This window comes from Antechinus flavipes, chromosome 3 (assembly GCF_016432865.1).
Source record: "Antechinus flavipes isolate AdamAnt ecotype Samford, QLD, Australia chromosome 3, AdamAnt_v2, whole genome shotgun sequence".
Lineage (NCBI taxonomy): Eukaryota > Metazoa > Chordata > Mammalia > Dasyuromorphia > Dasyuridae > Antechinus > Antechinus flavipes.
In genome coordinates this window covers 502661360-502682640 of record NC_067400.1, presented here as the reverse complement: position 1 = coordinate 502682640, position 21281 = coordinate 502661360, and positions in this window count along the sequence as shown.

The following is a 21281-nucleotide window of genomic DNA, read 5'->3' as shown; positions in this document are numbered from 1 at the left end:
CCCTTGGAGAGAGTGATTTCAGTTGAGTCATGAGCTTGGAATCCAGAGGATTTAGAAGAGGAGAAAAAAAAGAAAATGTGGAGGTAAAGAGTTAGTCTTTCCTAGAAATTTTGTTGTGTTAAGGGAGAAGAAGAACAATTTCTTAAAGGAATGCTAGGAATGATAGGGTCAAATAAATTTTTTTTTTTTTTTTTAAGGAATGAAGAAGTACTAAAGATAAGGGATATAGATAGCCTTTTCTAGAAGTTTGGGATGAAAAAAAAAAGGGAGATCTAGAATAATAGCTTGAGGGTTTGGTAAAGCCAAATGAAAATTTCTTAAGGACAGGGGAAAGGAAATATAATCTGTTTTCCGACTTATATTCAATGTCTTTCTAGCTTATTAGAAAATTTCAGTGCTTACTCTTAATTGGCACAGCTTCTTAAAAATCTTTGAAGTTTCATGGAATAGTAGACAGAGCCCTAACTTGTAATCAGAAAATACATGTTCAATCTCAGCTCTATTATTTGCTACCTGTGTGGCATTGATCAAGTCACCTATTCTCAGTTTTCTCATCTGTAAAATGAAGAGGTTGAACTAGTTAAAGGATTCTTAAACTTTGATCCTTGAAGTAGTTAGGTGGTGTAATGGATGAAATTCTGGACCGAGGGTCAGAAAGACCTGAGTTTAAATGTGTCCTCAGACATACTGAAAAAGTCTTTTAACCTCTTTTTGCTCTAATTTTCTTATCTGTAAAATAAGGATAAAATAGCACTTCCTTTCCCGAATTGTTGCAAGGATAAAATGAGATGATATTTGTAAAGCTCTGTGCAAACCTCAAAACACTATGTAAATGCAAGCTCCATACTATTTGATTTAAAAATTGATAATTATATTTTAGCATAATCAATTTTATTTTATGAATTTAATTTAAAATATTATTTTGAGAAGGGGTCCATATGCTTCACTATCCTGCCAAAGGGATCCATGATACAAAAAAGGTTAAGAACCTAGAAATGATGTCTAAAGTTTATTTCCTTTCAGCATGGTGATTATGTGAGTGGATTTCAGGTGAGCAAGATAGCCTGTCAAAGACCTAGAAGCCAGATATATCCTGTTAGGTTAAGAGAATGTCAAGGAGACCAGGAAAGGGTGGATATATCTGGATAGATATTTTTCCTCCCTCAAACCCTCTCCTATTTCTTCTTCCCTATTAATATTAAAGGTACCACCATTCTTCCAGGTATCCTAGTGTGTGACCTTGACATTGTCCTTGAATTTTTTTTCTTTGTCACTGCCCCTATCCTCTGGCTAATCAATTGCTAAATCCTGTTGCATTTACATTTACAATATCTCTTATATATATCCCCTCTCCTCTTCTACTGGTTGACCTTCCTAAGTTGCTTCTCCCCATTTTAGTTTATCTGTCACTCAGTTGTCATATTGATTTTTCTAAGAGACAGATCTGACCATGTCACCTCATCATTCAGTAAACTCCTGTAGTTCCCTATTAACTTCTGAAGTCACATATAAAATCCCCTGCTTAGTTTAAATGTCAATTACCATCTGGCCCCTTCCTACTTTTCTAGTCTTCTTATACTTTATTACTTTATTCCCCTGAATATGCTTTGTGAGAAAGTAAAACAGTCCTGCTTGCTGTTTCTCACACAAGACACTCCATTTCTCAATTCTGCATTTTTATTAGCTATTTCCCATGCTAGAATAATCTCTTCTCATTTCTGCCTCCTGGCTTCCCTGGTGTCCTTTAATTCTCAGCTATTAAAACCCTACTGTCTGTAAGAATCTTTTCTTAATTACCCTAAATGCTGGTTATATCTGAGATTGCTATTTTATAATCTGTCATATTTGTCCCTATCATTTGTTTTTTATTTTTCTTTCTTTTTCTTTTTTTTATTCTTATGTTTTTATTGAACTAAATACAAGATAAGAAAAAATGGATAGAAAAAAGAGAAAGAAAAATAAAACAGAACATTGTCAATGCCCAGTAGAATATCAGGGAGAATTCAAAATATATAACAATAAATTTCAATTCCAAGAAAGCATATGTTGTAATGAAAGAAATCATATTATGACTGTCTACCTTTTCTTTGCTTCCTTGTAGGTTTTTTGTTCTCTGCTGTCTACTTTTTTACTTTATTCTGTTTTTCTCCTTTCATCCCTCCACTTGCCCCAAGCAGGCTACAGTTAAGTCCAGATATATTTATATATACATATATACACAACACATACACATATATACATACACATACCTATTTCTCTCTCTCTCTCTCTCCATCCATATACATTCATATAAACCTACCCACATATATCTATATTTATATATACACATACACAGAACAACATGCAGGCATATTTATACATACATGTATCACATATACACACATTTACCCATGTGTAAACAGGCATTTAAAACAAAATTAGTTTATATTATGTAGATTTCTCTCTTGATTGACTCTTTAATTTTGACTTTAAGTGCAATGACTACTAGACTTACTTTTTTTTTTTTCTAATAAATTCTACTCCTGGTCCTTGTAGTGTTTGTGTATATCTTTTCTTTCCTATCCCTGTTAACTCTTCTACTTTAATTCTACTCCTTAACTTGCCTTGCTATTTCTTAAACTCTCCCCACTTATAGATCCCTTATCTTCTTCCCCTACCCTTTGCTTCCACTTCCCCTACACCTCCCCCATTATTTCTTTATAAATTTTGAGAGGGTGCTATATCCTTCATGGTATATATGGAGTATTACCTATTTAACCCATTTTTTATGTGATTAGGTTTTCAGAACTATGAGCCTTCCTCCCCGCTTTAATGTCTTTATGTCTATTCTTCCTCTGCACTTTATTTGTATAACACAATTAATATATATATTTTTAAACTTTCCCTGGACAACTTTGCTTTTTAGAGTGAGAACATACTCAACTCTGCCCCAATCTTTCTTTTGAACTACCTAATTACTGATATAATCTTAAATATATGGTACACATTTCCATGTACATACAATGCTAAATTCCTTGAATTTTTGATATTGGCTTTTATATTTTAAATTTTCTATTAAGTTTGGATTTGGTTGAAAGTTCTGAAAAATCTGAAAGTTAATTGAATGTCTATTTTTCATTCAATGTTATGGATAATTTTTTGGATATGATATTTTTGGCTGTAGATCTGATTCTTTTGACTGCCAAGATATATGATTCCAGGACTTGCAGTCTTTTATTGTGGCTGCTGCTAAGTCCTATATAATTCTAATTGTAACTCCAGCACATTTGAATTTTTTTTCTTGTTTTTTGCAAAATTTTCTCTTTGATCTGGGAGTTTTAAAATTTGGCAGTAATATTCCTATGTGTTTTCCACAAAGTATCTCTTTAAAATGGTGATTGGTGGACTTTTTCTACTTCTACTTTCCCCTCATGTTCTATCACTCTGGGACAATTTTTTTGGAATATTTCTGGCATTGTTGTGTCTAAGTTCTTTTTTCTGGTCACAGCTTTGGTAACAATTATTCTTGTATTTTCTCTTCTTGATCTGTTCTTCACATCTGTTGTTTTTCTTCTATTTCTCATTCTATTCTATTTTTTCATTCTTTAGAATCTGTTTTGTTATTTCTTGGTCTCTCTTAGCTTCACTGGCTTCCCCTTGCCCAATTCTAGTTTTCTTCTTTAAGCCTCTGAATCTTCTTTTCAAGTTGGTTCCCCCTCCCCGTCCCCTCCATAATTTTCTTTTTTTCTTGGATAGTTTTTTTTTTAATTTAAATTTTAGTTTTTCCTTAATCTTTCTCATTTGATTTTTAAAGTCTTATTTTTGGGAATTCTTCCATAAACTCTCTAGAAAGGAAGCCATTTACCATTATTCTTTGGGGTAGATGAAGATTTTTTTTTACTTCAGTGTTCTCCTCTGAAGATGAACCTGGATCTTTCCTATTATCATAGTAAATTTCTATAATTGAGTTCTTTCTTCTTTGCCTTTTTTTTATGAGAACAATTAGTGTTAGTACCTCTAATTGTGTGGGAAAGATAGTGTTTCTACCTTGACTTCAGCTCTTCCCTCTGACCTGGAACCCCAACCAAGAACTCCTCCCTCCTGCAAGTGCATGCAGCCATCAGCATCCCTGCTTCTGCACCCCCAGTGTGCTGGTTCTTTCTCACCCAAATCTGAATCTCTGCAGCACAGGTGGGCCTGGCATTCCTAATCAACCCAGTTCATTCTGTTCCACCCCCTCCCCCAACTCCTCACATTGTCTATTTATTGTTCCTCAAACTTTTTAAATAGGGGCCAGTTCACTGTCCCTCAGACTGTTGGTGGGCCAGACTATAATAAAAACAAAAACGTTGTTTTGTGGGCCTTTAAATAAAGAAATTTCATAGCCCTGGGTGAGGGGGATAATCGTCCTCAGCTGCCGCATCTGATCTGCGGGCCGGTAGTTTGAGGAGTTTCTCCTGCTGAGGTTCCAGCCAAACCCAACTAGCTCCCTGGAGCTAGTCCCTTACTTGGTGTTTCTGCAGAGCTGGCCTGGAGGTGTTTGCATTTCACACAGGTTAATCCCTCCATTACATAACAGGAGTAATTTTTCCCTTTCTTCAACCCTAACTATAACCCCTGACCCTAAAATACACCCTAACCCTAATCCTAAAATGTGTCCTAACCTTGGCTCTAACTCCAACCCTAACTTTAAACTCTAACCCAGACTAGGCCTAAAGCCTGGCACTTAGTAAAGCCTTAATTAATGTTTGTTTCCTTGACTTATATAATTATTTGAAGTCTTTCACAAAATAAGTACTTGGATGACTGTTAAATTGAATTTAATTAACTTTTCTGACTTATTCCTATTATCTATAAACTTGCTAAGGCTTCCCTTAACTGCCACCCCCATCAGCAACCATCATAATTTTCTTTTCCCACTCTCAAACTTCCTGATAATCTAGGTTTTCTGCTTCCTCTCATTCATCACTCCCTCATTTCTTAACTGGTATTCTAACCTGCTAAGATTTTATGTAACTATTCTCTACAAAGTCACCATTATCCTTGTGACTTCCAGACCAAATACAATGGCTTTTTTCAGTATCCATCCTATTTGACCTTTCTTCACTATTTGCTAGTATTGGTGGCCCCTGATCTTAAAACTCCTTTAATTCTGTAGATTCCCTTCCTATGTACTTGTCTATTTCTTTTATATCTTCTTTATCATTCCTTCTAATTATGGATTTTCCCTAAAATGCTGTCTTAGGCACCTTAATCTTATCACACTCTCTTTTAGTGAGGAAGTTAAGGCTCAGTGGAGAATTATAGAGATTTCTGGAGTCAGAACATCTGGCTTTAGATCCTCTCTTTGACATTAAATATATGATCTTGGATAAGTCATTTTAACTTGTTACACTTCAATTTCCTTATCTGTAAAATCAGGGGAATGAACTAGACCAGTGGTTCTCAAAGTATGGTCGAGAGCATCCTGGAGATCTCTGAAACCTTTTTAGAGGGTCTAAATTCAATTCAAAAATAGTTTTTATTTCCAATATGGTAAATGTCTATAAATATAATCCAGATAAACAAAAACTCTTTGGAGAGAACCTCAATAATTTTTAATAGGATAAAGATAGTGAAAACAAAAGTTTGAGAACTACTGAACTAGACCTTTAGACTATCATTTAGCTCTAGCTCCCTTCCTTCCTTCCTTCCTCCCTCCTTCTTTCCTCCTATCCTTCCTATTCCCAGTGTCTAACACAGTACTTAGTCCTTGCTTTTTGAGGATCCTTTGATCTTTTCTATTTTTGTGGTTTCAATTATTGCCTCTATTTGTATGAAAAGCTGCCCAAGAATAGTTTAAGCCACCTGGCCCAGATGAACTACATCCTTGAGTAATAACAATAACAATAATAATGGTGATAATGATACTATTAAACAATTCATATTTAAATAGAACTTTTATAGAATAAAATTTAAATAGAACTTTTATAGAAAGAGAAGTTTTATGAATTACTTTACTATATTACTTCACTTGATCCATACTACACCTGTGTAAGGTAGGTGCTATTATTATTTCTATTTTATAAATTAGAAAATTAATGCTCAGAATGTTTGTCATTTGCCTTGATTCACAGCCATTAAGTGTCTGAGGCAAGATTTGAGCTGAGGTCTTTGTGGCCCAGAAGTCTACTGCTGTAGCCACTGTGATGCATAGAATTGCCAGATTTGATTCATAAGTCATCATTAGAGATCTTGGAAAGATTATGAAAAAAATGGAAAATTTACTGCAAGATTGGAGAAGAGCAAATGTTGACCTAATTTGCTTAAAGTTACACAACTACTTAGTGACAGAATTTGGATCAGGACCTAGCTTTTCTGACTCAGTGCTCTTAGATTAAATTACTAAAAGAGGATGTTCCTAGAGGAAAGGGTCACATGAAAAAAGGCTCTGGAAGGGACCTGGAGATCATTTAACCAAACTCCCTTATTTTTCAGATGAAGAAATAGAGACCAAGAGACTTGCTCCAAGTCCCATTTCAGCAAAAGGAGTTGGGACAGGATGTTAGGCTTTCTTTTCCAATGCCAGGATTTTTTTCATTTGTTTGTTTAACAATAGCACAGAACATCAGAAAATTGCCTTATTTTGGAGGGAGTGGAAGAGGAGAGAGAAGGATCTGTCTTCATAAACTGCAGGTGTTAAAATTGTGAAGCTAGTAGCTGGTTTTCTCTCCTTGCTCTCAAGGAATATGATCTAAATATGAGCCATTTGGAGCTCTGTAGCCTTGGCCAAGCATGCTTCCTAGTGAAACAGTATCTTTCTCTCTTAAGGATCCAAAGGAATTCTTTCCACTGCTTCCCTTTACTGGAGAGTGGAAAATAGACTTGACTGCCAAAAAGAAGCCTAACCTTGCTGCTGACACATCCTTTCGTTTCACCATGCAGAAATCCCTGGATTCAATCAATCCTGACCCTAACCTATAAAGTTAACCTAAGCAGGAAGATAAACAAGTAGTTTGGAGCTAAGTGGCACTGGATTTGGAGATAGGAAGACCCAAGTTCAAATATGACTTCAGACATCTACTAGATGTGTAAATTTGAGCAAGCCATTTAACTTCTGTTTCCCTCAGTTTTCTTGTCTGTAAAATGAGTTTAATAATAGCTCTTATCTCCCAGGATTGTTGTAAAGATCAAATGAGATAACATTTGTAAAATGCTTAGCACAATGTCTGCCACCTGATATGCACTACATAAATGTTACCTGTTATTGTTATTATTTATTGTTATTAGTTAAAGACAAACTCTTTTGCACAAATTTGATAGGGCAAATTTGCCTTTGTACATTGACTTATATATTTTGATTTACACATTAGAAAAATCTTTGCTGATTTATAGGTAGCTTGAATCTTATCTCTAGAAGTCAACTTTATTCTGCTCATCTTTCCTCCAAAGCAATCCAGTAAGAATCTAGTATGTCTAAGGAATTAGAGGCAGGATGTTGTAGTGAAGCAGAAGTAGGCTTCAGAGTCAGGAAGACTGATTCAAAAGTTCTTCTTCAGGCCCATGTTGGTTTTTGTGATGCTGCACAAGTCCCTTAACTTCTCAACAATCTTAACTGATTACATGATCCAGATTTGTCTTAAGTTATGAAGTAATTGATGATTTGCACTGAGAGAGGGAGTTTCTTATATCAATAAGATAACAGATCTATCTCTAAAACATGGGAGTTATTAAGGATAAAAAGACAAAATGAAAAATAATTCTTGTACAATTCTAACAGTTCCCATTCTTAAGGAGGTCCAGTTCTATTGGAATGTAATTTTCTTACCTTACTTTCTTAGTCATTTGTTTTGTATAGGAGTTGTGCTATTTGCGTTGTATCCAACTCTTTGTGAGTACATTTGGGGATTTCTTGGCAAAGATACTGGAGTAGTTTGCTTTTTCCTTCTCCAGTTTATTTTGCAGATAAGGAAACAGACAAATTGGGTTAAGTGATTTGTTCAGTGTTACACAGCTAGTATCTGAATCATATTTGAACTCGGGTCTTCCTGATTCCAGACTTGGCACTTTATCCACTGCACCACCTACCTGCCCTTAAGAAGTTTACTTTAGACTGTTTAACTCTCTTCTTTGTGGTTTTCTTTCATCTAGTTTGCCTCTCTTTCACTTGTCCTGCTGGGTCTGAAAATAATCCTTCTCAAAGTACTGTCACTCAGCTCAGAGAATGATTAAAAAAAAACCCAAACATAAAAACAAAAGAACCCCAATCTGCTACTGCAGTTATTAACCTTCCACTACTTCCTAGCTGGCACAAACTGTCAATTCCTGTCAAAACAACTGCAGGGAATCTGTCATACAACTCTAATGGGAACAGAGGAGAAAAAAGGACTTATTCCTGCAGAAATTGCAAAAGTCTGTAACTGGGTCATCTCAGTTTCTACTTTTTCTTCTTAAAGATATGGCATAGATTTTCTTTTACTACAAGAACACAGCATGTCATTTCCACTAAAACTTCATTTGTTGCAAAGAAGTGAACACAGCATTTGTGAGTAGTATTTACAGAACACTGTAAGTTCTTTAGGGAGATACAAAGTTTATTTGATCTTGTCCTCATGGAGTTCAGAAGCTAATGAAGTATCTTTGTGTATATATGTGGGGATGAAGGGAGATGATATGTAGCAGTCCTAGGCTACCTAACCTTTGAGACAATCCCAAGTTTTCAGCTTGGGTCCTCAGAAAGTTGACTACTTTCTCAAATTGTAGCAGTCTTGGGCTACCTCACCTTTGAGATAGTCCCAAGGTTTCAGCTTGGGTCCTCAGGAAGGTAATTACTCTTTCAAATTCTATGTTTTAGAGGTACTCTGTGGGTCTACCTTCCTAAGTAGGTCTAACTTACTTAGTTAATATACCTCTCAGCAGTATGTTTATGTTAAATAGGCAGCCAAAAGACCTAATTGGTTCAAAGCAAAGATCTTTTCTAAGATGATCTAATAAGAATATTAGGCAAACAGTATATTCTCCCATAAATTTCCCACAAATATTTATCAATTGGGTCAAAGTACACAAACTTAAAGTATACTGGTAGAGAGGCAAATGTGTAGAGAACACATGTGGTTACGACAACTCACTCTTTTGGCACTGAAGGCGCTCCAGTTTCTTTTCCTTTCTCATTCTGTCCTCTGTTTCATGCTAGGAGCAATATTTTTACTGGATGGGTCAATAGGCTGAGCTCGCTGGGTCTGCTTTTCTCCATAGCTCTACTCTTCACTGACAGGGGAATATCTCTTGAATATAAAGTCAATTATCTTTTCACAATCCCTGAATCAAATATCCACCTATGAAGTTCTGTGTTTCTTTCTGTCTTTTTAAAAAAGCTGCCAAGGGTTTTGCTTATTTTAAACAGCCAGTAGATAGCTGGCATTTAAGTGGCACAATATGTAGAACATTGGCTCTGGAATCTAAAAGACCTAAGTTCAAATCCAGTCTGGGGTATTTACCAGCTGTGTGATTTGAGTAACTCAAATAACTCTTATTTGCCTTAGTCATCTTACCTCTAAAATGAGGATAATAATAGTACTCACCTTTCAGGGCTGTTATGGGGATCAAATGAAATAATAATTGTAAAGTGCTTATTATAGTGATTGGCAGATTTTAAGTACTTATAAGGTTAGCTATTATTATTAGAAGTATACTTATAGTTTGTTTTCTAGTTGTATCAAAATTCTTATTTTATTTTAAATCAAACTGCATATTTTGAAAAGGCATGAATATATCTCTGTATTTAATTTTCTTGCCTCCCTCTAAATTCAGAGAAATCAGCCTTCAATATGTCTTACTGCTAGTTTGGAATCAGAAGTCCTATGTTTGAATTCTGCATTATCTGAGTGGTTTTGGACAAGTCACTTTGCCTTTCTGAAATCCTTTCCAGGTCTAAATGCTATCCTATGTGTGAATAAGTATTGGGTTGATGATATGTATAAGGAAAGGAAACATCAGGTAAGGAAAATCCTGAGAGTAGAAATAGAGGTAGGAAAGTACAAGGTGGTATGGTGAATAGCAAATTTAATAATAATAACTAGGGGCACTTAGATAGTGTAGTGGATAAAGTACCAGCCCTGAGGTCAGGAGTTCAATTCTGGCCTCAGATATGTAACACTTCCTAGCTGTGTGACCGTAGGCAACTCACTTGACCCCAATTGCCTCAGCACCTCCCACCCCCCAAATAATAACTAATATGTAGCCTTATTAAGTTTGCAAAATACAAGCATACATGATTTCCTTTGAACTTCATGGCAGTACTCTGAGGTAAGAGATTATTACTACTACTGACATTATTATTCCCATTTTTATGGATAAGGAAGATGAGCCTTAGAGGGGTTAAATGATTTGCTTGACTTCACATAGCTAGTGTGAATGTGAGATGAATTTTGAATCTAGATCTTCTGATTTCATGTCCATACTTTGGCATATTAGTATAGAATATAAAAACCATACAAGGGAATCATAAGAAATAAGGCTTATGGGGTAGATTGAGGACAGATGTTAGAAGGCTATCTATAGAACTTTGGCTGTATTCAATAGATATACAAGATCATTGAAGATTTTCAAGTAAAAGAGTGATGGAATCATAACTGTATATTAAAAGCATTCACTTGGCAGTCATGAATGGTTTGTAGGAAAAGAGACTAAAGGAAGAGAGGTAAGTTGCAAAGCTATTGAAGTAGATACTAAGTCTGAAGAGGAAGTTGGAATTTATAGCAATGGAAAGGAGGAAAGGTATCCTGGATGTAGAGCTGACTGTATTTAGTGGTGGAGTGAATGTGCAGAGAGAGGAAACTATAGATCAGCAACATGGCTAATGATGCCCACAAAGTGTATGTTTTAGATAGAAATACATGGATGAATTTGACAAGTTGGTCAATAATATATTTCTTCTTCACATTGTTATGCATGAACAGGAATGAGAACTAGTCCAGAGAAAATTGTAATCAGTGAAATTTTCCTTAGTTTCTACAACCTCCCTTTTAAAAAAAGTATTCTTTCTCTGATTTTCAGCCCATTATCATTCAGTGACCTAATATCTTTTCACTTTCCTCCACATTCTTGTCCATTCCTCATTAAAGCTTGCTCTCAAAGGACCAGAGAGGAGAAACATGATGGAGAATACTGACGTGAAGGTTAAAATGGGGAGAGACATGTAATTTTATTATTGGAGTCCATTATGACAATGACAACGAAAAAATAGATGAGTTTGGGAAACAAATCACACAAAGAATGACACAAAAACATTAAGTATGATAGGGAAACTTCCATTATCCAGACATTCAGCTCTGTCAAAAACAGAGCACTTAATAACTTCTTGACTTGCATTATCCTTTTTAAAGGTGGAAGGGGGAATTCTATTCTCAATCTAATTCTAACTAACATGAAACAACTGATTATTGAGGTGGAAATAATGAAAACATTAGAAGGAAGTGACCTCTCCATTCTAGATTCTGTGATAAAAAAACTAGAAGCAATTTGGGTATAAACATGGCTAATATGAAAATACTTTTAATGAATGCACATGTATAGTCTATGTAAAATTGCTCACTTTTCAATGAAGACAGAGGAAAGAGGGAGGAAGAGAATCTGGAACCCAAAATTAACAACAGCAACAACAAATGTTAAGAATTGCTTTTTAGCTGTAATTAGAAATATATGTATAAATATTCCCCTCCCTCAAAGAAATCTGGGCATACTGTGATATGCACTCTGTACATCAGGGAAGCAGACATCAAGGGGTTCAAAGGAAAAATAGTAGAATCCCACAATCTAAATGTTCCATGGGAAGTTAACTCAAGAAGGATGATAAATGAAATTCTGACTACCACAAAGAGAAACAATTTCAATGAAGAGGAAAAACTGGACATGTCTTGGGAAGAAACTGATGTGAATGTCTGAGGAATTTGACAATAAATCCGGTTTTAAAAAAGAAATTAACCGAGGATCCAAGAGGACACAAAGCCAGGTAACAGAAAATAAGCATAGGAGCATGACATGATGTAATCTTTTAAAAAATAGTGTTAAAATGTTAAATCTTATAATAACCTGATGCTGTTGAAGGAATTTAAGGGCAAAGCTAAGTTAAGGTTGTAACTATATTGAGATAAGAAGAAAATCAAAAAAGGAAATGGAACTTTGGGTAGATGAGATGATGACAACTGAAAGCAGAGAGAAGGTAGAATTGTTCAATTTTTAATTTTCTCTCCAAAGAAAATTAAAAACCTTATTTGTTCTTTCCATCCCTGCTAACTATTGTCCTATATCTCTTCTTCCTTATCTGACTAACCTCCTTGAAAAGATTATCTATAATAGACCCCTCTACTTTTTCTCCTCTTATTCATTCATTATTCTCTTAAAATCTGGCTTTTGACCTCACTGACCTCAACATTTCATTGAAATTTCTCTCTCCAAAGTTACTAATGGTCTCTTAATTGTCAAATCCAGTGCTATTTTCCCCCTGATTCTTGTTCTCCTTGATCTTTCTAGAGATTTTGATGCTGTTGATCACCCTCTCCTCCTTTATACTTCATTTTCTCTAGATTTTTGGTACACTATTTTCTCTTGTTTCTCCTCATTCAGGGTCACACAGCAAGTGTTGGAGACATAATCTGAGACTAGGTACTCTTGACTCCAAGTATCCACTTTATTCCTTTGTCTTTCTTTCATGACACCACTTTAAAGGTGGTTTGATCATTTTTACTCTGGAGGGAAAATGGAATTTTCCTTATTGTTCTTATTAGTCAATGTGAAATGCTTCCTGAAAAAGTCAATATCTAAAGGTCATTCTTTTTATGACATTTGAAATCCAATGTGGATTCTTTTGCTTTTCAATTCTGTGAAGATTGTTTGCTAACTTCTTATCATCCAGTCAGAGAGCTAGCCACAGTACTGAAACAAGTTAGTGAAGTTTTACTAAATTTGCTATCTTACTGAATTATTGAGATGAGGAAGACTTCAGCCTTCTCATTTTAAATACAAGTTCAGTAAAGCCCATAAGGTGAAGTGACTTGTAAAGGACACACAGTGAACAGGGTCTAGAACACAGACCTGCTGTCTCCCAATCCAGAACTCTTTCTTTAGTATTTCCAGTGCTCTTATCTATATCATACTGCTGAACACTTGTACAGCTTTTACTTGTCTCCAATTGCTTCATATGTCATCCGATTATCTTTATATTGGGATTGTAAATGTTTTTGCCGTATTCTTTTGTATCTTTCTTTCCTCCTCTTTTCTCTCAAGTGCTGAGCAACTGATATGTACTATAAATATTCATTGGCTAATTGATCCAAAGTGAAATAGAGTAATTTAAAATAATGGGTTCCCCATCTCTAAGATTGTTTGGGAAAATTGTTTGAGATGCTGAGGAATAATTTCTGACCGAACAGAGAAGGATGAAACTATATGACATCAGCAGTTCCTTCCAATTTTGAGATTATGACTTTTCTACTTCATTCCTTGCCTTTTTATTATTCCTTTTTCTTAGGATCTCCTTTCCAGTGTCTAACTCAATGTCCTTTGTTTTGTTCCTTAATTGCTCATAGCTTCTAATAATGATGCTTCTGTCTCTTCCACATGCTCTCCACCTGCAAGTATATAATCTTGGGCACTGCTCAATGCTCATGCACATTATTAGACAATCTATTAAATGGTTCCATGTCAATATTATTGCATGTGCTAATGGATTGACCTATTTTTAGTCTTCATGATAAATGAAGCACAATTCAGAGAAGTTCCATTATGAAAGAAGTCCTTGGCATGGGAGCACTATAATGGAAGTTAAACATGGAGTAGGGTTTGGGGAGTCAGATACTTCAACTAGGACTCTGAGCATCTAGCAGTCAGTATAAGATCTCAGGCACCTAGGAATTGGTTAAGAAGCATTATGATTGGGCGATCAAAATTTATTAAAGCAAATTTATAGATATCGTAGCAGTGACTGTATTCATTTCCCTAATAACCCTTTACAAAATAGTATCTGATAGTTACCAATTGGATGGCATATTTATGAAGATTTTTTCCTTTATGTTTACATATGTAGTTATTCAGAGATACCCAGAAAGACCTACCTAAAATCTATGGGAGATGATGATGATGATTATGACAATAGCTTAGGGGTGGACCATAGCTTGGATAAAGGTTAAATGTCTCTATAATATTCGATAGATATGTATCTTCATCTTCACTATTTCTCCAAGTATCTTCTCTCTTCCTTATCTTCATCCTCCTACAATGTTGTTTTCTTTTTTTAATTGCTGCATGAAAATGTCATTGTGGTATGATTAGATACATAGTTCCTATATTTTTCCCATGGATATAATCCCTCTAACAGATGAAAATCCAGGAATGGTCTACTGTCTATACAAGGCCCCTGGGTCCTATATTTATCATTATTATTTTGAGTCACACATGAATTTTTATAGTACAGATAATGCTGGCCTTATATTTAGGAAGACTTGAGTTAGAAATCTACCTCTAACTCTGAGCAGTCACATAATAATTCAAGTCAATAGGTCAAATCACATAGTAATTCAAAACCTCAAATCCCTCAACAATGAAATAGAGATAGCAACAGCAGCTGCTGCTTAGAGTTGTTGTGAGGAGCAAATGAAATAACTCATACAATGAACTTTACACACTTCAAAATACTTGTGATACTTATTATTGTAGTTATCTTAATTTTTAAACTCACATGGACATTTTTCTATCTTCTGAATGGCTTTAGTTAATCAGGAAATATACATTTATATAGTATACAGCATTAACTCTGTGCCAGATGTTCACTGTACTAAGAGTTTTTTCAAATACACAATCCTCACAACAACACTGGAAAGTGGGTGCTGTTATTATCTTCATTTTTACAGAAGAAGTAAACAAAAGTTATGTGACTCACCCAGGTTCAGACAGCTAGTAAGTGTCTATGGCTGGATTTGAACTTGGATCTTTCTGATTCCAGACCCATATCTCTACACATCATGTCACCTAGCTGCTATGAAAAACTTCTCTAGATGTGCCATTTTTAATCGAATTCTAGATTTAGAACTGGAAGGAACTTTAGTGGCTCTCATTTTGCAGATGGGGAAAATAAGGCTAAGAGAGTTTAAATGACTTTCTATATTTACATAGGTATTAAGTGGCAGAGGCAAGATTATTACCCAGGTTATCTTATTCCAAATCAAGAATTCCATAGCACTTTACAAACACCATCTCATTTGATTTCTCACTATAACATTGGGTTGAAGATTCTATAACTATTCTCATTTGATTTATAGATGAGAAAATTGATACAGGCTGAAGGTAAGGGACTTTCCTAAGATCATATAACTATTTAGTGTCATAGATTGGTTTTGAACTTAGATTTCATGATTTCAAGTCCAAGTTTTCAATCCAATGTGCCATCTACCCTGAAGGAGCTTGCCATTTATTTTTTGTTGGTAATTGTATCAGAAAAACCTAGTTGTTTCTGGAAAAATATAACAGGTTATAAGAAAAACTTCAATTCTTTATGATTTTTCAGTGAGTGACTAGTTGAAAGGAAGGACTTACATGTGAAGCATGTTTGGGCTGGTACCTCTAGTATATCAACATGACCTATGAAGGAGTTACTCACTGGGAGTATAATTAGGCTTTCTCATACCTTCTTGGTGACTGGATCTGTTTATTTAAATCAAATTGCTCACTCTTGTCAAAGAACATAAATGTAGTCTAGATTCTTAGTCAATTCTCTCCTGCTTCCTATTCCTCACAATTAGTTTTATTTAGTCAATTTTAGCTAAGTGGTACAGTATACCATAGTCTGTGCAATCTAAGTTCAAACCCTCCCTTTGATGCTTATTAGCTGTGTGATATTGGACAAGTCCCTTTACTTTTCTGTGTCTCAGTTTCCGCATCTGTAAAGTGGGGAGAGTAATAGCACTTACCTCATCAGGCTTTTGTGAGGATCAATGGATTTAATGCATTTAAAATGCTTTGCAAACTTTAAAGCATTATATAATGCTAGCTATTATTGTTTTCCTCCTGGAACCACAAAGCCAGGAACAGAGACAATAAGAACACAGCCAAATCGCATCTTCCTTTAAAAAAAGCATTATATAATCTCTAGCAAAGGATGAGAACATCAGCAAGAATTCATGATCTGTATGATGAAAAAAATCTACAACCATTTAAAAGAAAACAACATATTGATTGAAGAGCAAAAAAGGTATGCCAAGAAGTCCCTGGAGTGTAAAGAAAACCTTATTGTTGATTCTGTAATTATTGAACAAGCTAGTCCCAAACCTCATGACATATGTACTACCTTTGTTGATTATCACAAAGCCTTTGATACAGTTCCACTCTCATGGCTTAATCACAAAATGCAAGTATATAAAATAAATTCAGGCATAGGGTGCTGAGTATTTATTTTATATCCACATGGAAAATTGTTACATATATAAAATTTGCTACCAATATAATAATGTCAAGAACAATTCTTATAAAATGTAGCATTCTTCAGGGAGACACTTTAAGTGCATTATGCACTAGTCTTAAACCTATTATCATCTCTCCTAGATAAAACTGAGAATGGCTTCTGAATATGAAGTAGTTAAACCAATACTGAGAGTCAGAATTGTGTAGTATGTAATATGCTGGCCTGAAATTAAAAAGACCTGGTTCAAATCCATTCTAAGTGAGTCATTTAAGCTCTCTATTCATTGGTTTCCTCATCTATAAAATGTGACAATTGTATTCAATGATCTTCAAGTCTGTTATCCTGTGATATCATTAACCAGTTGATGAGTATGGATGGCATCAAGCTGTATGGTTCCACTAAAAGACAAATTTTAAAAGTCCATCTTAGGGAATTTTTCTCCTCTTCTATTTTGAACTCAAAAAAAGGATACAGTTCTTAATGTATGCCATGGAAAGAAAGAGATTGAAGGCCTTAATCTTGAATTCACATTGAGGTCATAATGAACCAATAAATAAAAGTGGTACTGACAGGTAGTTTGATCTACTCCAGGCAAGATATTGAGAATAATGATATCAAAGAGAAACAGATTGGTAGAACATGTTGACAATTGAAGTATTGAATAAATGGTTGAATTATGTGGGTTTGTTTGTGGAAATAGAGGGGTTTATGATAGCAATTTAGGATCAGGTTATTGCTACCAGAAATTACAATGAGGTTATCTTTAAGGAACCCAGGCTTGGTGATCAATGTAGATTATGCAAGATAATGATTGGGACAGTACAATATATATATAACTGCAGCTTACCAAAATTTAGTACTACTTAACACCTAAGCCAGGATCTAATGGGTAGAATTAGACATCAGAAATCACCATCTTTAATGGCCTGAAAAAAAGAAAATAATACTATACATAAAGATCTCCATAGTATCTGAAAGAAATCAGCCAATAAACTGTATTAGACTCACTAGACAAAATCTTCCTCATAATTGACTAATATAACATTGATTCATAAAATGTTAAGTCCAATGTTTTAGTAGATGCCATCTCCCAAATACTCATAATCTATTAGTTACATGGAATGAAAAACTTCTGAAATATAAAAACTTGTTTAAGGACATCACAAATTTATGAGGAAACAAAATGAGGGGCATATCATCTGTTAACCAAAATTGTATCAAGGATGTTTTGAACGAGCCTGTAGAGAAGGAGCTTATATCTGAATACTTTTATTTAGCTCTAATAAGCAGCTTATTTTATCTATTTGCACAATAGCCCATACAACATCAGATGTAAAAGAATCATAGCAAGATAGCTTACTCTATTATTTCTATATGAGCTTCACTGTCATTTATATCATTGAGTTGTCATGGGGATTTGGTTCCACTGATCTTTTGGGCATGGCCTTGGAAGAAGAGTATGAGATCACAGGACTAACAATTCCAAACCTTAGCCACTACTATTGGAGAGATCTCCAGATTTTAAACAGGACAACTCTGGGGAATGTCACAGAAATGTAGTCCTGAGGCTTCACTCAATATTGTCAGAATAAAAAAAAATCATAATTAATTCCTCCAATATTATTGAATGACTACAATTTGTAACACATTGCACATGATGGGTAGGTAGGTTTATGATAAGCTCTCCAATGGCATCCCTTTCTTGATCAAAGTTGATAAGAGGCCTTGAAGGGATGGGATTGTAATTGTATATATGAGAATAATTAAAGGTACAACTCTTAATATATAGTCTTCCATTTAAAAAATATTAAAAAAAGAGCTCTTTCCAGCATGGTCAGAAGGACACAGGAAATCCCATTCCATTAGGTTTGCTGATCAGTTCAGACATGCCAATTTGAAGATTTCTTCAAGGAGTGGTAGTTTTGAGAGCATTAATAATGTGGAGCCCCAGATTTACAGTTAAGAGATGTGGACTGAAGTACTCCATCTGCCACTTGCTTCTAAGCTTCTATTCCTAATCTGTGAAATGTATCTAATAATTTCTTTACTACCTATTTTAAAGTATTATCATGAAGACCACAGCAAATAATTTGTATGATGACATTATAAGTATAAATAATTGTACAGATATGAGATATTATCATTATTCAAATTGATTATAAGTCACAGAGAGTTAGATATGACTGAAATGATTGAACAAACTGAGGTCTAGAGAAGTAACTTGCCCAATATCACATAAGTAGCTAGTAGCAGAGCCAAGAGATCACTTATGAGGACATAAAAGTTGACAACATTAGAAATGATTTGGAGCAGGTGTCTTCTACCACCTTCTGATAGAAGAAATATATGTGCCTGCCTTCTATTTTTCCCTTGTCCAGATGAGGAATCATACCTTTATATTTGGGTGCTCTGCCCAAAAGAATATAAATTTCTTGAAATAAGCTCTAGAAAACCAGGCTTTGGTAAAGCTGGAATTCAAATAGAGCTATTTATTTATGTCTCAAATCCAAATCAATCTGGCTCTCACTGATTGGCTAATAATAGGTCCCAACCCATGTTGTTGGTTTTTATTTTGGTACTGATGGCTCATAGTGAGTGTAAGTAACAATTTTTTCTCTTTTGGTTCTCTTTTGGTCAGAAATCCTGAGAGTCTCCCTCTTAGAAATTATTATATTTTGAGTAAGTAAAAGAGGCTATTCTCCCCCCCCCCCCAATTTCTTACTTAGCCTTAAATAACTCAATAGGTATTACATCAGATAAATTAAGACTTGGGAAGGATTTTAGCTAAAAAAGGGCAAGGTCTTCCACTGCACCTGGTGAGCCACTCTAGCCATGTGGGCCTTTGTCTTAATATTGGACTCTCATAACTCTGGAGCAGAATAAGGCTGGTGACTCTGCATAGCCCTGCCTCTCTTAAATCAAATTCACTTGCAAGTCAAGACATCTCCTTCCTGATGTTATTGGTCCTTTTAGATAAGAAGAAATAGGTAGTGCTCAGAGTTCTTTACTCAGGCCCAACTCCTGACCCTGGAGAAGAAAGTTTGGTTTTGTATCCTGAATTTGATTCCTATATAGGAATGAATTGGCTATAAATCAGAATTTAATTTATTATTTTCTTCATCTAAACATAAAAGCAAGTAATGAAAAAATGGTAGTAATACAGATTAATTTTCTTTAGAGTCAAAAGAAATCCCCACACATTCATACTTCTATATTTGTCACATGCTCGAACACTTTACCTAATTCATTCATTCAGTTAATATGTATTTGTCAAATACTTACTAATTGCCAGGCACTGAGCTAAGTGTTGGGGACGCAAAAAAAATTGGTAAAATATGATCCCTGTTCTCAAAGAACTCTCACTGCTTCTATGTGTTATCTAGAACTTTTCCTTGGGAACAGCAGATTTCATATCTATTGTGCTGTGGAAGTTGTACATTGTCTCAGAACTCCCTCAGTAGTGGGCCAAGTTTCCAGAGGATGACTCACTACTTCTCCCTTCTGGTTGTGGATCTCACAGGAGGATACTTCATGAATGGTTTTCAGAAATAAAATTTGAGTACTGGGAAGATTCTGGACCATGATTTTTATGCTTCTCAATGAAGTTACCTGTTCAGCTGTCAGCTCTTCTTCCAAGTGGAGAGAAACCACTGATGAGAAAGAAAAGGAGGAATTCTTTGATGTCTGATCTTATTGTTTTGGTTATTAATTAGATTTGAGGAAGGAACTATGATCTCTAGTGATAGAACAAACCTCTACCGTAGTGAATAACAGGTACTTGAAATATTGAAGTAAATATATAATATAAAGCTTTTATTATTTTGGATTATTGGTTTCCTCGTTGCCAGTTCTGAATTTGGCAAGTATTGAAGGGGCTGATGGAAAACCAACAAATTTTCAAATTCTGGCTTTCTGAGAATATTGATATTACAATTAAGTTCTTCCCTGTCATTCCTTACTCTTGTTAATTATGTTTTTCTCTTTCCTATGACTAGAATACTATGGTCCTTCAACTCATAAATCCACATGAGAAATTAATTTCCTTCTCATCTTTTATTAAAATTCTCATTCTAACAGAGAGGCTTGGAAAGATTTACATGAACTAATGCTGAGTGAAATGAGCAGAACCAGGAGATCATTATACACTTCAACAACAATATTGTATGAGGATGTATTCTGATGGAAGTGGATATCTTTGACAAAAAGAAGATCTAATTCAGTTCTAATTGATCAATGATGGACAGAATCAGCTACACCCAGAGAAGTATGAATTGTTTGCATTTTTGTTTTTCTTCCCAGGTTATTTTTACCTTCTGAATCCAATTTTTCTTGTGCAACAAGAGAATTGCACGGATCCTCACACATATATTGTATCTAGGATGTACTATAACATATTTAACATGTATAAGACTGCCTGCCATCTAGGGGTGGGGGTGGAGGAAGGGAAGGGAAAAGTCGGAACAGAAGTGAGTACAAGGGATAATGTAAAAAATTACCCATGCATATGTACTGTCAATAAAAAGTTATAATAAAAAAATCAATGAGGTAAGCATGCAAGGATTATTGAAAGTGAATGCTGAGAATATTTAACATTAAATGTTGTGGGATTATAAGGAAAGGATTTAGTGATCTAGTCAAATCAATTCAATTTAATTCAGCAAACATTTATTAAAGAAAAATATTTATCAGTGTTTGTTAAATTCATAATAAAAAGAAAAAGGTGATGAAGAAACAAACAAAAAAATTCTCATTCTAACTTGAACTTTTGAGTAGGGTGGAATCATAACATCATAGAATGAAAACTTCAAGGCAGTTCCACCCCAGTTTTTTTTTTTTTTAGCATGTTGTTACAAAACACCCTCAAAATTAT